The following is a 17650-nucleotide window of genomic DNA, read 5'->3' as shown; positions in this document are numbered from 1 at the left end:
CCTAATAAATTCTTTAACATTTATTTTTCTATTAAGGGAGGAGAAGATGTAGTGTGCTGTAAATAATCTAGATGACGTTTTCAGCTGTATTTGAGATGGTGCCGCGCGCCGCGTGCTTGACAGCGGCACGCGCTGATTGATGTAGATATTGTAAATACAAGCAGTCTTGATCGAAACTCCGAGCTGGCGTGTCGTGTCTTCCTTTACCGGTGTGCCCGCTTGGTCCCCGGCCACCGACCATCTCGCGTCCCACGCGCCACGGCAATGTAAGCCTTTCCAGCATCTTTACAGGCCTTTCGGGGCGCTGTCTTTATCCTAGCTTTCCCTGTCTCTTACCACCCACCCGTAATGGCCCCACGCGACCATTACATTTTGGCGACGAGCTTTAATTACTACATAACGGTCAACACTTAATCGAAATAGAGAGGAAAACCTTGGGAAAATTATGAAATTTGGAATAAGTGATTTGGTAGACACCCTGTTTCATCATTCAGTGAGCAACGTCATCTAGCACTATACAGCGAGGGTTGAATGAATCTAAAAAATTTTACTTAGAACGAAAAAATTAGTTTTGCATGCTGTGCCACTGAAATTTTGATATTGATTAATTGAAAATTCAAGTTCATCTAGCTGAACCTATACGTTGATAGCACTGTCTGAGCATGCGAAACAAACTTTTACACTTTATTTAAAGTACGATAGATTCATTTGGTCATCGCAGTAGACAGTTTCGGCAAAGTGTGTGATAATTTAGAGGTATGTACTCGCACAATCCGGTATGCCAGCGTGATCGTTGAATGCAACACGCAAAACAAACTAAAGGTACTTCCTGTGGGCATAACGCGAGTGATGTCTCATCTGCACAGCCTCTGGACTCGTTGCTGGGTTTCGCGTCTCACAGCTGCATCAAGGAGCTCAGTATTTTTTTAAGGGCGAACCAATGAAGCCTCACCCTTGTAAACAAAGCAAATAAATCACCATAGACATCCTCACTGCAGAGTGTCAGCTGCTTTTCGACCTTCTCATAAAGAGTGATGCACAACGCCTTCCCCAACGCCTTCTTTCAAAACAAAACTGTCAATTGACGCCACAAAAACCTTCTCACAAGCTTGAACGAAAGAAACAAAGCAAGGTGAGGGGACCGAGAGGCTTCCAAAGTCTCCTTCAGCCGTTCCTTTCACACTCAAATACAACAACACTTGACTGTCATCAGAAAAAGTGGCATTCTTGATTTGCAATTCACATTGCTGAGTCACGTTTTGACATGTGTGATATTTGACAAACGTTGTTACAAGCCATCCAGCAAAGTAAACCATGTTGTTAAGTGATAATAAAGTGGGATAACTACAGGATGTGAGGTTAGCTGCACATTGTGGAAGTGAGCTTCCTAGACTAAGTGAAGCTGAGGGAGCTGAGAAACCAACCGGAAAAGCCGCTAAAAGAGTTGCCATGTCCTCATCGCAGTTGCTCTTGTCAGACAGTTTAAACAAGTTTCTAACTAGGAGATGTCTAAAGGCTGCCTGAAACTGCCGGCAAGAGGAATTGGCGTTCGCACCAGACTTTGACCTTATTACGGAGAATGTGTTTTCGAGTGCATCTTGGTTGAGATGGCGAGTCAGGAGGTATCTGAAACCATCTTATATTTAATTATTGCTGGTGACTTGAACATAGATATTATCAATGCAGCCAGGTTCGGTGTGTCTGACTACCTGAATCTACTTGCAGGCTACGGGTTAGAACATGTAATTAATGATTACACTAGAGAAGAATGTTTAGGAACGCGCCTTACGCGTTCCTGTATTGATCATATCATTGTTAGAGGCAGCGATCTCAAGTTAATTTCAGGGGTGATTAAGCAAAAAGTTGCCGATCACTATTTTGTAGCGCTGACTATATTGGGAGTAAATTCTGGGGTAAAAGAACAGACGGTCTATAAACGCATTCTAGACAATAGCAGAATAGACAAAATGATAAGTGCATATAATTGGGGGTCACTATTGGAATACGACCATATTACTGCTTATCAAAGGTTCAGTGACAAGATGGGGTCCATTTATCAGCAGTGTTGGAAAACAGTGAAACTGAAACAAAGAAAACCAGATAATGTATGGATAAATGATGAAATCATGACGTTATGTCATGAAAAAGATAGGTTATGGAATATATGTAGGGGAAACCCAGACAATACTCAAATAAGAGCAGAATTTCGAAAGTTACGTAATAAGGTAACCGCGAAAATAAGACTAGCAAAAAAGTTTTATTACACTAATAGATTTCAGAAGTGCCAGGGAAACCCAAAGAAGACGTGGGACTTGATCAACCTCATCACCGGCTCAAAAAGGAAGCGAACAATTGATGAAACAATTGAAAAGGCTTTTGGAGGTAACGACATGGTCTCATTGTGTAATTTATTTAACGAATCTTTTACTCAAAGGGTAACTGATCTTAGAAAAAGGATAAAATATCAAAGGGGAGGACGAGAGGATTACGACGGTAGTTTGCACTCTGCATACTTACCACAGATGACAGAAATAGACCTTGAAGATGTAATTAAAAATATGTCACTGACAAAACCTGCGGGGATTGATAAATACGCTTAAGGGATATTCAACATAATTTTTGTAAGCTAAAAGTAGTTTTATTAAAAATAATAAACGACAGTTTTTTAACGGGGCATGTCCCGATAGAGTTAAAAACCGCTATAGTTAGACCGTTACACAAAAATGGCGACAGAAAGGACGTTTCAAATTACAGACCTATTTCTATATTACCAGTTATTGCACAGATTATGGAAAAATGGATATTCAATGTAATGACTGCATATTGTGAAAAGTATGATTTAATACGCTCATCCCAGTACGGATTTCGTAAGAATAAGAGCACTGAACTTTTGCTGCAAGATTTTACAGATTATGTCAGTTTCAGTCTAGACAAGAATCATTTTGCGTTAGCCCTTTTTCTCGATTTGACAAAAGCTTTTGGAACAATCGATCATGAAAAACTTTTGTTAAAGCTAAGAAATATGGGTTTTAGGGGGCCTTTCGATACATTTTTGCAGGATTACATTACAGATAGATATCAACTGGTTAAAATAAGAGACTGTAGAAGTAATGTAATACGAATTAAATCGGGAGTACCACAGGGATCAACAATAGGACCTTTACTGTTTAATATTTACGTAAATCAAATTGGAGCACTATCTCTTGCATCTCGAGTGTATCAATATGCAGATGAAACAGCCCTGGTACTAGAACATAGCGATGAAACAAGCGCACTTTCAACTTTTCAGAAAGATATCGAATTATTAATGACATGGTTTTCTAACAATCATATTTTTGTTAATTCTAGTAAAACTAAGTTGATGTGCTTTCATAGTCCGTACAAACATGTTAACTTGTCGACTCCACTGTTTCTTCATTCAGATAGATGCAAAACTTGTAGCTGCGTACCTTTAGATTATGTTCTAACAACCAAATATTTAGGAATTCATCCGGATGTAAATCTTTTATAGAATGATAATGTAGAATATATTATCAAAAAATGAGAACCGTATCAGCCTATTTGTACAGGTTACGTAGTGTTTCGAACGTTTCTCTGAGAAAGAGGGTATATAACGCACTGGGTGAGTCTATCCTACGTTATGGAATCTCGCTATACGGAATGTGTTCCAACTATAAAAAATCTAAAATCGATAATATCTTCTATAAAATTGCTTGTAATATCACATATGGGACAATGTACGAAGAAGTAGAGAAAAATAAGAAATTGAATGCAGCGGGAGTGTTAACTACTGAGAGATTGCACTGTTATGTAATTTTAGTGAAACATTACTTCAGGAGTGATTTTAAAATTCCTTTAACAAAGGAACGAATTTTGAAGCGAACAGAAAAGTTCTTCTTCCTAGAATTTATACTAAATAGGGAAAGAATGCAAGGTCATACAATGTTCCTTTTTATTTTAATAAGTTACCAGAAGAGCTTCATAACCTGGATTCCCTAAAAAGACTAAAACAAGACCTGAGAGAATGGTGCTGCCAGACGATAGGTGACTGAAATGGACCACGTTTTTCCCTTGTTCTCTTGTCGGGTATAGTTCTCTTTGTTTTGGGTTTGTTTAGTTACATGCAAAAAATGCATGCTTTGTTATAACTATGTAAGCAACCTGTTGGACGCCAGGTCCCGCCGACAAGCATACCCATGCTTTTGCGGGCCGGTCTATGTACTGTGTTGAAAACGGGACAATAAAATATTTATTATTATTATACTCAGATGTCAGGTGCTCACAAATCAGCATAATAGACCGAATGGTCAAGGAGAAACCGCGAATGCAAGCAGGCTGCCGTGGGCACCCTAGAACGGTAAGGCTTTCGAACATATGAAGGCATTCTTTCAGAAACTCCTTGTGAACAGAGCCTTCGTGCATTGCAGACACATATGCACTCTTCCCGCGTTTCTGTGAGCTGCTCAAGCTATCAAAAAGACGATCCATTTTTTTCAATAAACCGGGCCGTGTGGATAGCTTCAACTGGCAGTTGCTGGAAAGTTACCATGGCAAACATTGCAGCAGCACAGTGATTACTAAATATTTGCGCTGCTAGTTTCACTGACATTTTGGAGGCAAAAGTCAAAATAAAATGCTTCTTACTGAGCCTTGGCTTGGATCGGATTTCAAGCTGTTTGTCTTTTTCGTAAGCTTCCCTGAGGAAAGAGCTTCTCAACGTGTGGTCCCCAACTTGAAAATTGTACTTGAAGAACATATTTCGTAAGCACTTCAGCAGATGTGGAACATCAAATAGAAAAAAAAGTGGCTTCTCATTCACAGTTACGTAGGGCTTATCAGGGGTAACAAGGCCATTAAAAACAGCAACATTTTGCTTGCCTTTGTCACATACGACAGCTACTGGCTCCAGGCCTGCTTTCACAAGCAAATTGTGGCACTGGAAAAGAAGGTCACGCAAAATGTTGGCAGGTGTTCCCCCATGAGCAAAAAAATAGCCAAGTGGCTGCTTCCATGGCGTGCGAATGCCTTTAGTCATAAACACAAGAGCTTTGTTTGCAAGGTTATGGCCTCTTCCAGTGTTACTTTCTTCGAGCCCTTCAAACCTGTCCACAGAGGGGTTGTACGAAAGGTCTTTCGTGACGTGCATCTCGTCAAAGGCAATAATGCATGGCTTATCTTCTGGTGAAAAAGAAGCTGCAAGTCTTTTGACTAGTTCGAAAACTTCTGGGTAAAAACCAACCCTCAGGGGAACACGCTGAAGCCAAAGCTGTAGCGACTTAACGGATGGGAGTTTCAACAATTGCCTACAGTACCGGTAACCCTTAGGGCTGTGAAAGTACAAGCCCAAGGCAAAGGCTTTGTTCTGGCTGCACCACCGCCTACCGAACCTGCTCGCATTGGTCATCTTCAGCTGAGCTCCCACAAGGGCAGCAACGGCTGGAGTGACAAGGCTACGTACACTTTCAACTATCTCAGTGACAGTCAGCATATGACGCCGTCGCTGCAGTCGTTGCTGGAGTCTCTTGTTATGTTTCCGAAGCTGTCGAAGTCTGGCCCTCAACACGTCCATCTTCCCCTTGCCCTCGGTGCGGGTGGCACAGGACCCTGGGAAGGGAAAGCAAAAGCAATTATGAAACATTTCGAGAAATAATGAAATAAACTATGTGCCTCCACTGTAGAAAATGTGGAAGTACAAGTAAACTTTGTGCATCATGACGGACACCTACGTTGGTGAGGAACCGCAGAAATCGAAGACACCGACGCATCATAATCGGTAGGTGAAGGTTCAGGTGCCCACACATCGTTTCCTCCAGACGGCGGGCCATGTCCATCCATCGCGCCTTGCATCGCGTATGTGTGATCCACTACAAGAAACAAAACAAAGGAAACAAAGTGACAGAGTGGTTGCAAAAAGCTGAACCAACTATGACTGGTCAAGTACTACACAACAAAGTAATCTTCAAAGACAGTCCTAAACAACACACACTATGAAAACTTACCATGAACTCTGGTTGGAGGGCTAGTCTTCGTGCCAGAGGTCAGAGCCGTGAGGCTGCTCCCCACATCTGCAAAGCAATGACGAGGCAATTAAAAAATCTGTCAAAAACATCTGTCATTGTAATGTTTCAGGAAATTCCTGCGGCATGTGACAAGCTGTAGCCCGTTGCAACCTAAGAACGAAGGGCGAGGGTAGGACGGGCCGGGGAGGAAGAAGCGGACGGAACGCTGGAGAAGAGAGAGGAAAACCTCCTTCTCTCTTTAGCGTTCCGTCTGCTTCCTCCTCCCCGGCCCGTATTACCCTCGCCCATCGTTCTCAGGTTGCAGCGGACTATAGACTAAAAACATGGTCATACATGTTTTACATGTTTCCCAAAGATGGCTACGACACGACAGTCCGAAATATATAAGAAACAAGGCCTGCAACACTTCTCCGCCAATATGCAATTGCTTTTACCTTCTGTAGTGTGGTGCGTGTGACACCTTGATGATGTGGGCCCATCGGTGCTACTGCTGCTGGCCAGTGTGGGCTCGCCCTCGCTAGTCAATTGGCCAGGGCTGCTGCTCTGGACGGCATCTCCGGCACCTATGCAAAGTTAAGCCCACACGTTATGTACACTAAAAAAGTTCCCTGTATCTGCATGTAAACTACTTTTTGAATAAGCTCATCTTTTCAAAGTTGGTCAAAAGACCAGCTTTTCAGAGAGCTGCGTGTAGTGAAGATATTTGATCACTATGCTTTCAGACTTAGCATAAAGTATACACAGGAATGTCGCGAGTTAAACAGTTTTTTATTGTCATTATCATTACTTCAAAAAAAAGCTGCAACATATTCCACCCGTCACTCCAACGTTTGGGCAGTAGAAACGTCACGAACAGATTATGGCCTCCAAATGATTAAAATAACCTTGCCAACATTACTGAACACTCTTATGGGCTCTAATTTTGATGCCGAATCTTCCAATATGTGTGCGCTTAAAGGAGCTGTGCAACAATTTTTGTACTGTGCACAAATACCGCTTAAAACGGATCCCTAACGTTAATGACCTATGAAACACGCGTTCGTTTTTCACCCCACGCAATAGAAGTCCCAGAAAAAAATTTAAGAAAAGCGAGCAGCGTTCACCCCCTCAACTCGCAGCTAGAACAAGCGGCCACGTGATCTGGAGCCGATTATATGCCGCCAGTGTTGATCATAGCCACGCGCTGGGGTTGGCAAAGCGCAGGGCACGCGCTGAGTTCCAGACATTGTTATGGCTCGGCTGTTGTCGTCGTTGCAGCGATTGGACACGGGTCACAACCCGAATGCTTCTCGAGCTAGCAATTGTCACGAGCCCGAGTCGAGTGCCCACGCAATGCTCGGGTCCAATCTATGAGCCACATTCAAATATCGTCACTTGGGTGTACTGCGATCCCCGAGTTACGTCATCAAATTTTGCAAAGGAGAGATTGAATGAAAATGATCGCTTTTGTCCTTGAAATTACACCGCAACAAAGGAGTTTCTCGGGCAATGGCGTTGCGTGTGAGTATCCTTGAGTCCCAGGTGTGCCAGTAAGCTCGTGTAGAGAGAAAAACATTCCAATTGAATATCGTTGCACAGCTCCTTTAAGGATTATTTTCTTTCTAATTAAACAATCCTTACTGCTGTTGATTAGCTAGAAGATTTTTGCTTTTGTTCTTGTTTCGTTAATTTTTTGTTGCTAAGTATTTTGTATTATATAAATTCTTGTGTATGACTTCCCCAATGCTGTGTACCTGTGGGAGGCTGAGGACCAGTCAAGCTGCTTGCACAGCTTTTTTTCTCAGCTCCCACCATACTTGTATGGTAAAATAAAGTCATTATTATTCTTAGTAATAATGAAAACAATATTTCGTGCTCACCCTCAGTGGTCAGATATGCTGGTATTGCATCACGACGCAGCCTTCCTCGGTAAAGAAATGCAGAGGGTTTGAAGTGCCTGGAGCATACCGCCCGTTCCCGCAGCTGCTGTGGTGTCTTGTTCTGTAGGCTTCTGTTCCGGCAGACCTCAACCCAGACCCTCCGCCTGAATGTGAAGCAGTGTATTACTTTACATACCCTTGGCTAAAGTGGACATTTAAGAAAGAAAAGATTACACAATAATGTTAGCGATAAACTAGTCACATCATTGTACTTGGTCTCCCGTCTGGGTCCAGCGAACGCCATAAACGCGGAGCACACCTCTGTACCCGTGAGGTTAGATAGGTTCACAACGCAGACGATTACATTACTAGATTCCCGAGCACGACATCCACAGCAAGTAGACCTGATAGTTGCCAGCACGTTAGAGGGACGACACCAAACACATTTCAAACAGAAAGGACGTTTTAGTGTTATTCACACCATATTATAAAAGTTCGTTAAAACTAAAATGTTCAGTCATTGTTTCTTATTAGGTTTTTGGGGTCACGCAGCCGTTCAGCAGAGGTCAAGCAAAGCCGCCACTAATATATAAGATTAGTTTCGTCTCGCGAAGCTTGCAACGGAGACTGGGCCCAAAAAAGCTCGATCAACGGGTGCTTATTACTAAATCAGCATGCATAAGGGCCCATAGAAGAGGTCAAGAGCTTACCAGACATCAACGGACAACCGACATCAGGACATCACACATAGTTGCAGCGGACACAGCTGCTACAAGCTTCACCTTGCAGCGTCTACAGGAAAACGATGGAGTGTGATGCCAGCGGTGCAGTCATCACTTGGGCATCGCGCTACCGCGCAGCGCCTCTTTACATGGAACGGGCGCTTCGTCCCGACGACAGAGCTTTGAACGCGCCCGTCCGGCGCTCGACGACAAAAGCAACAGAACGGCGCAATAGGATTCAACTAGTACAGACCGTTCGTGGGAAAACTGAAGACCACGAAGTCGTTTTAAACTATTGCAAAAAGTGAAAGTTCGACGGGAGCTACAGAAATGTAGGCACACTGGTGAACGCAAACAATGCAAACACGAGGCGTGTCAGGACTGCGAACTTCTGCCGACGGCGAAAAATAGGGACGTTGTAGATGTCGCAACAAGTATGCACACCATAATACATATTGAACATAACCTGAAAAATTCCCCACTCTAAACATGTTTAAACTAATTTATTATTAATAAATAATACTTTGATTTAAAGTCAACTATATAAGACACTGAAAATGTGTCTTTAATATTTTATCAGCTTAGTGTTTGGCCGCGCAAAACATAGTCGCGCTACGGTAGCGCGGCCTCCAGGGTGATGGCGCTAACGATTGGTTTTGGGCCGCTTTTTTGCTCCACTTTCGCGACCTATATGAATTGATTTTGACGGTAACACGGAATTATAGCGTACCCGCGTAGTGTAAAAGGATGTTAAATCGCTTGCCACCAGGTGGCAGGGTCAAGCAGAGTAATCACAAGTAGCTAGGCTAGGTGGCGCTAGGTACCGCCCAATTCATGTTTTACAAAAAATATTTTCATTTTCTAACGCCACAAATATGTTTCCTTTTCTTTGGGAATCTCTAACACGTGTAGACACTTACGCACACTACAAGCATCCGGTGAACATACATCGAGCGCATACACAGGCATCGCACATACAAACATCAATACAACAGCACACTACCCCGATCACTACTCCCGAGCCCTGCGTTTCCTTCTTTTATACTGGTCGTTTTGAAAGTGCGGAATTTTTCGGTGACTCCCTAAGCAATAAAAAATATTCCGAACATGTTCATTTTTTCCCAGCAATGTCATACATCTGAGACTATTTTTAATGGCTCAGGGGATGAATCTCTTATTAAAAAGAAAACGCTCGATCATGCCGTAATTATTTGAAAGCCAATAAATCGGGCCGTTCCAATATGGTTCCAAGCCATGAGTTTGTTTTCTCGCACGGCCCTTCGTAGCCAGTACTTATACTGTAGTGTTTGTTTTTCTATTTGTGCGGTTCGCGCACGGCTGCAATGCCGTCTTGAATTAATCTTTGTAGAGCGGATATTCACTCAGCAGGAAGTGATACTTCACGGGCAGAGAAATCGCTTTTCGATCAACTTGAACGCAGTCAAAGCCGCGACTTGCGGCAACTGTTAAGTGTACGGAGCTACGGCGTTGCGAGCTCGAAAACTTCTAGCGCTCATCCTAGCGCGCCACTTGGAGGGCAGTTTCTACAGGAACCGTAATATATTTAAACAGTAAAATAAAAGATAGCGTTTTTTTTTTCGATTTTACCTTTTTTGTTTTTATGCTAAACTTCCATTGTAAAATACGTGCTTTCCGTCATACTTTCGCACTGGTCAGTCTTTTCCCCAGAGCGCAATCGCTCTGGGGGCCGACAGTCAGATTGGCCACTGTACGATAGGAGCTTACCGTTCAGACCAGCGTTCCAACATGACTATTCACACGTCGATCGACTGCACCTAATCCCTCAAGTGGTTTTAAACTCTTTAATGTAAAGCGGAATGCCATCCTGCGACACTCCGCCCCCTCCGATCACGGCCCGACCAGCGGCATCAATGCCCGACAGTTTACGTCATCTCATCTTGTTGTTACTCCGCTGATACGCGAACACACGGTCACATCGGCGATAATTCCAATCTTCTGTTCACAACCCACAACACTGCCATCACGATGTCGCTGACACGCAGAAATACAGAACCACGTTGACGATGTTGCTGACACGCAGTGATACAGAATCACGTTGAACGCCGGTTGGCACTTGGCACGGGACAGCAGAACCGAACTCAGCACGGAAGGCACCCAGGCAGCCGGCAATGAAAACCTGCCTTCCTTAGACGCAGTTCCCGCGATTTCCATAACGTCGAAAACGTCGACACAGTTCCTCGTGGTCTCGCTGCTGTAGTTCCGCGTGTGTCCCGCTAATCGGAGACGGCCGTCTTACCCAGTGTATGTAGCGCTGCTGGCACTGTGCGGAACTTCGCTGTTTCTAGCGGCTTCGTTAGCTCGTTTGATAAAATTAGTGGTAAAAACGTCAATGCAACCGAAATGTTCTGCACGTTTGGACTAGAAGACGGAATTACATGCGGCCTTCGCTGCCGCTGAAGCTCAATCAACTCAACACCAATTTATTAAACAACGTGTGCGATGTGCTCAAAAAACGAAACCGAAAGATGATGAGTCGGGAGGGCGAAAGCTTTCTCCGGTTTGCCTGGAGAAGGAGGAAAACGTCTCGGTGAATATTAAGGACTTTAATTTTCCTTTCATCGGTCTGGGTTTGTTTATGCGTGTTTTGGTAAATAAAAAAAAAAAAAAAAAACTTTACGAAAAAAAAAAAAGAGAAAAAAAAAAACCGCTCCTCTGGGGATCAACCTTTGACCACTTTGTCAGCAGCGCGATGCTTTACCCCTGCGCCAACTGAACAAGGAGGATTTTTTTTTCTTTATTGCCAGGCTTTATTCATTCACAAAATACACCCTCAGAAGCACTTCTGAAAAAGATCAAGCTGACTTACGACTGACGCACACTGATTAACATGATCTTAAAGTGACCAGTCCGTCTAGAACTGGCAACCAATCAGGCCCATCTCCCAAAACCTTATACACTTCACTAATCTGACTAATTCTCTGAGTAAAATAGTGACATACTGGTCGAGCATCCACATCAGCATGCCGCACTGCCATGCGGCTCTTCCGGATACTGTGTAAGCCAATAACCATAAGTAAATCATACGGTACAGAGTTGGTTAGGGCAACAGGCAGAAAACGTATCCCGTGTGCGCTTAGAGGAAGTTCCTTTTTCAGAGTTCGCTGCAGTACAACCCAGTAGAACACTGCGTCCCAACAATCTAAAAACACATGCTCTATCGACTCGGGCCTTTTGCACAAGATACAGTTCACAGTCCAGGGACAAATATGCCCTTTCCGTCCAGCCATGGTTTAACCGGAAGCGTTCCGCTGTGAAGTTGAAAGGAAAAGGTTTTCATTGTGGCCGGGACCAGCATTGAAGTACATCCTGTCCTGAAGTCTCGCTGTAAATTGCTTGATACAAAGGGGTTGTAAATGACGTTTCTATTAGATTTCTTGTAAGTCCCTTTCGAGAGACAGTACTGAGATATTCCAAAGAGAAACGCGTGGCTAAAAATTTGTATGCACCGACAACTTCCTTTAAATAAGCACTCAGTGGTCCCGTAGCACCGTCACTGGATGAAACGATGAAATTGGGTAAGACACCCGACAATTGAACCTGAAAAACAGTACGCAGAAAGGGATCCTCTTGATCACGCAGGAAAAGAAAACGGTTTACAATTTGGCGCATGAAAAGATGTGATAAAGAAAGACCACCATGCCGTACGCGCCGAAACAAATTCATTCGGCTGACGCGCTCCCAGCTGGACGCCCACACATATACAGCGAATACACGATGCAACTTCTGAATGTGAAATCGAGAACAATGCAAGACCTGTAGAAGATACCACAGCTTAGCGACAAAAAATGAGTTACGCACTGTAGCTCTCGCGAAAATAGACAAATGGCGGCCTGCACTGGGGGCCGCTTTCTCGCGCAGCCTATTTGTCTCTTCGCTCCACAGACCCGCGCTGTCACGATAGTATTCCAATGGTACGCCAAGATAACGGGTGGGAAGGGTTGACCAGGCAATGTGAGCGAGAAGGTTTGGCTTCGATGCCCATCGGCCGTGCCAAAAACCCGAACATTTCGACCAGTTCACTGAACATCCGGTCCGAGTACAAAAAGTTTTGGTGATTTCGATGGCTTTTTCAATACTCTCGCTATCTGTGCAAAAAATAGCAATGTCGTCCGCATAAGCCAAAATGCGTACCTCGCACGCATTCATGGTAAAACCGCGAACATGTTCACTCCGAATGATACTTAAGCAGTGTGGTTCAATATACAACGCAAACAGTAATGGCGAGAGCGGACAGCCTTGTCTAACCGAAGATTTTACAGGAATGCGTTCACTGACTCGCTTATTAACAATAAGACTCGTTGTACAATTATAATATGCCATTTGCACACCTTCAAGAATAATAGGTCCTATATCGATATGCTTCAAAATTTGGCTTAAAACGTCATGAGACACCCGTTCGAAGGCCTTTTGCAAGTCAATTTGTAACATGGCGACTTTGCGCAGCTCACCGTCACAACACTCCAAGATACTGCGCGCAACATGAATGTTGGCCAAAATAGTCCGACCCTGTATGCCGCATGTCTGATGAGGTCCAACAACACTCGTTATCACACGCTGCACGCGGCGAGCGAGGACTTTCATTAGTAATTTATAGTCAACATTAGTAAGGCTTATTGGACGGTAGGAGTTAACACTGCGAAGCTTAACGGGGTCGTCACACTTTGGGATTAACACTGTGTGTGTGCGTGAAAAGGAGGGGAGGAGAGCTTTTCTTTCATATGCCTCGGTGAAAACTTCGAACAACACGGATGAAATTTCATGTTTAAATGTTTTGTAAAATCCAGCAATTAAGCCATCTGGCCCAGGCGATTTTCCGGGTTTTAAGTCATCTATCGCTTGTGTTACCTCTGACAAGCTGATTGGTTCCTCTAAAAAGTCTTTATCGTTTTCGTCAACCTTCCGCAGTAGAGGCAGAAAGTCGTCGTTAAATCCTGACAGTGGTGGGGCGCTACAACTAAACAACTTTTTATAGTGCTGAACAGACGCCTCTTCGATATGACCTTTGTCGCTGGACAAAACTCCTAGGTGTTCTATTTCAACTACATCATTAGCTCGCGCGTATTTCTTTTCCGCCACCACCATTCTTTTTGTCGGCTGCTCTCCCACCAAAAAACGCTCTGAACGAGCCCGTATTGCCGCCCCCTTGTATCGGTCGCTCGCGATCGAGATTTTCGAGTTTGGCTTTCAAGTGGTTAATATCCTCAATGAAAACGCCGGGTGCCCGGCATTTTTCCTGTAGCAGCTTGTCTAAGTTTTTTAGGTACTTCAATTCTTGACTCTTCTCCTGACACTTTAGGAGACATGTCCTTTCAAGTGCAGTTAATTTCACCTCCTGTTTAAATGTGTCCCAGCGCTCGCTTGCACTGCCTCCTTTCAGTTACGCGTCCCTCCAGATTGTCTTAATACAGGAAAGTAATGGTTCAGCCTTTAAAAGTTTCGCATTAATTTTCCATAACTCCCATGAGAAATTGGCCCCCTCTTTCTTTTTACCTATAATGAATGTGACTAGGCAGTGATCGCTTAAAGCAACGTATTCTACAGAATAACTTCGACACTAATATACCAGATCCGATGCGATATACGCCCGGTTCAGTCTCGCGTGACTGACACCCTGAAAGTGCGTGAAAGGCATACAGTTTGACCAAGGCACACAACATGCGACGTCTTCCAGAACAAAATCTTCAATAATCTCATTTAAGTCTAGGGTACTGGCATCCCTATAGCGCGTTCGGTTGGACCTGTCTTCAGCTCGGCAGACACAATTGAAGTCACCCAAAATGATCAGAAAACGATCGGACTCGCAATGTTGGCAAACGTTTTGGAAAAAAAACCCGGCGCTCCTCAGCCTCATTAGGTGCATAAACACAAATGAAACGCCATTCATTTCCCATAACAGAAAAATCAAACATGACAAACCTCCCAGATGGGCAGGTCGTGACGGTTTGCACGGCAGCACCTAGAGATTTTCTGAGGAACAGGCAGCAGCCAGCCGAGAAACCAACAGCATGACTCACGCAGACTTCATACCGCGCCAGAAAAGGCCGCACCATGTAGTCGGTCTTCGTCCTCGCTCTCGACTTTGGTTTCCTGGATAGCGACAATGTCCAGGTCATGCTCGGTGAACAGCCGGTAGAGCTGTTGCTGCCATCGTCTGGCTGCAAGTCCGCGAACGTTCAACGTAGCCACGCGCAAGGCGTTTTCAAGGGAAACCATGGGAAAGCGAGTCTCAGACCTCGTACGCTGGGGTCACCTTTCGCCCTACCTGGGAAGAGACGAAGAACGGCTGCGGCCAGCGCGTCGTCCCCTCTTGCTCGTCACTATGAACCAGGGTCCCCCAGTCTGCTGGAGCGTCTGGTCGGTTCCCTGCTCCGGGTCGCTGAGCCGCCGCTTGATCGCCTCGGTCGCGAAGTCCATTGCTGTACCATCTCCGGCGTCCGGTGCGTCAGTCACGTCCTTAGCTGCCGGTGTCGTCTCACTGGTCTTCTTCGCGTTAGGCTCATTTTCACCGACAGTGCCTTCTGCCGTCAATGTTACGGTGGAGACCTGGCCTTCTGGCATCGCCGACAGCTCGTGTTCCTGCTCACCGCACTCTTCACGGTCTTGCGAAGAAATCCTCGCGGTTGGAGTCGCCGCCGCCTCGGCCTCCTCCTCGTCCATTACGAGGTTTCTGTCCTGGCTCTCGGTGGTCTTGCTGGCAGCAGCTCGAGCGTACGACCGTACGCAATCCGAGGCCTCATGCCCGAAGGCTCGACACTCCTCGCACCTCGGCACTCTGCAGTCGCGCGGAGGCACACCGGTGCCCGTCCGGAGACGACAACCAGGAGCGGGCCTCCGTAGAGGCGGAGCTGATGCGGCAGGGACTCCGGTGTTACGTCTTCGCGGAGCACCATGCGGACGATGACGGTAGTGGAATCCACGTCTGCCAGGCCCTCGATTCTCCACTTCTCTCGGGTGACACCCTTGACCTCCCCGTATGGCTCGAAGGCACGTCGAAGGGCGTCTGCAGTTAGGTCGAATGCCACCCGGTGGACTTTTACCTTTAGCTCTCGTTTTTCTGGATCAATGACCAGGCATGGTCGAGCCTTCACCAGCATGGTCCCCTCTCGCAGAAGCTTCTCTTTCGCGGAGGCGGTGTGCAGCTTCAGCAGCCAGACGTGCCCCATTTGAAACGCGCCAAGGCCTGCTACGTCTTCCCGAACTCCCACCTGGTTCAGAGGCCCTACGAAGTCTTCAGCACGGTACGGCCGCCCCCGGGTATCAGCGTGCAGCACAAGGCTGCAGTTCATGGCTTCTCCTCTCGGCAGAGTAGGCAGTATCACTGCGTAGTCGTTGGGAACATCGCCGCGTACGGCATCACCGCGGCTCAGAGCCGCCGTCATCGAGCTCACAGCGGAGCGATCCATTCCACGTGCGCACGCTACCGCGTTCGAAATTGGAATCCAACAAGGAGGAACTCGCCCTCCTCCTTTCATCTGAACTGCCGTTCCTCCCTTCTCTGGGCAACTGGTCCGCAACAAGAAGGAACAGTCGCTGTTGCTACCTTTCTCCTCCTTTTTTTCTTAGAGTGAATGCTTAGAGCTCAGTGCTCGTTTTCTACTTTGCCAGCTTCTGCGCGTGGCTACGATAAACGTTGGTAGCAGAGGATAGGAATCAGGCCACGTGGCTGCTTGTTCTGGCTCCCAGTTGAGAGGATGAACAATGCTCATATTGCTCGAATATATATATATATATATATATATATATTGTGAGTGCTTTTGGCTAAAAATGAAAACTAATTCATTTTTATTCAATTATCAGCGTTAGGGAGTGATTCTATGTCGTATTTATTGAAAAAAGAAAAATCGATTCATGGCCCCTATAACGCAAATGTCGAAGAACCTTACGTCCAAGTTATATGAGGAAGTTATATATGTAAACGACATGGCTGTTTCTTCGTTTATGCGGCTTAGAACTAGATGCTTAAAGAAAGAATCAAGAACCTAGATGCACCCTGCATTGGTTGAGGATTGGCTCGTGAGAGGGGCTAAGGTTGAGTCTTATCCCTCAAAAACAAAAATTGCGCAGTCTGTTGCTAGAAAAAATCTGTACTCCTCTAAAAGTCTTAGCTCTAATTCAATCCCTGTTGTGTCTAGGGCTCGAAGGCTCAACGTGTCAGAAATATCCTTCCCTTAAAAATCGCTTCACAATCTCGCTTTTTTTTTTTTTAAGTGTGGTTTCTGAGAACGCATATTTTGCTAGGTATTTACTTCGGCTTTCGCGCGCAAGGTCTCTGTCACGTTTTGTTCTAGTTCTCCAGGAAGCTTTGCTCGCCCGATGTGCACCTCTACCGACTGGTCGGAGAAGAGATTATTTTTCTCTTTTATTTTTGAATCCGCTTTTTCGTCAATCCCCGCGAGATTGGATTGGAAGGGAGGGTTATACATTTCCGGGAAATATTTTCGTTTAATGCGATCATCTTGCCAGTCGTCCCTTTCGAAATTGCAAAAAGATGAAAAGCGCGATGGGGAGCCTACGTAACAAAAAGGGGGCGCGCCGATCCAACTGAAGTGCACGCCAAATGACTTTGTTGGGAGCCGCACCGCGGCGCCACTTTTTTGTCGCACGCCTCGCATTATCACTCCGCAGCCAATCAGATTGCGGCGTTACTGATTGTGAGCGCCGAAAAACAGATCACGCAGCTCATGAACATAATAGGCCCTGCCGTTCTTACCCTGTCAGTAAAAATGGCAGGGCTTAATAGCTCCATGCTTCTCGCTGCCTGATTTCTTCTTCGGCGTTTATAATGGAACGGCGCAGTCTCATTGGCTAATTGGAAGAGTGAGACTAACTGCCGAATTCAGAAACCTCACTCGAACTACACTCAAACTGAAGGGCCCCTCCAGTTCCTCGAGGAAGGCGCGAGGGCCGGCGCTGGCCAATCGCGACGGCGGATCCGTCCTCGCGATTGGCCACCGCCGGCCCTCGCGCCTTCCTCGAGGAAGTGGAGGGGCCCTTCAGTTTGAGTGTA

General features: G+C 45.5%; 1 long non-coding RNA gene and 1 pseudogene across 1 annotated transcript; both read right to left on the bottom strand.

Moving 5' to 3' along the window:
* Positions 1-895: 895 nt before the first annotated feature.
* LOC115310307 lies at positions 896-4500 on the bottom strand (annotated as a pseudogene).
* A 950-nt stretch (positions 4501-5450) lies between these two features.
* LOC120848666 lies at positions 5451-6060 on the bottom strand. The gene is made up of 3 exons (XR_005717747.1): positions 6000-6060; positions 5798-5864; positions 5451-5604 (listed from the first exon to the last, which is right to left on the bottom strand). It is a non-coding gene; the product is annotated as an uncharacterized LOC120848666 (long non-coding RNA).
* Between the last annotated feature and the right edge of the window lie 11590 nt (positions 6061-17650).

This window comes from Ixodes scapularis, unplaced genomic scaffold, assembly GCF_016920785.2.
Source record: "Ixodes scapularis isolate PalLabHiFi unplaced genomic scaffold, ASM1692078v2 PGA_scaffold0__279_contigs__length_252992795, whole genome shotgun sequence".
In the NCBI taxonomy this organism is placed as follows: Eukaryota; Metazoa; Arthropoda; class Arachnida; order Ixodida; family Ixodidae; genus Ixodes; species Ixodes scapularis.
The sequence above is the reverse complement of the archived record's forward strand: the minus strand, read 5'-3'. Positions and strand labels throughout refer to the sequence as shown.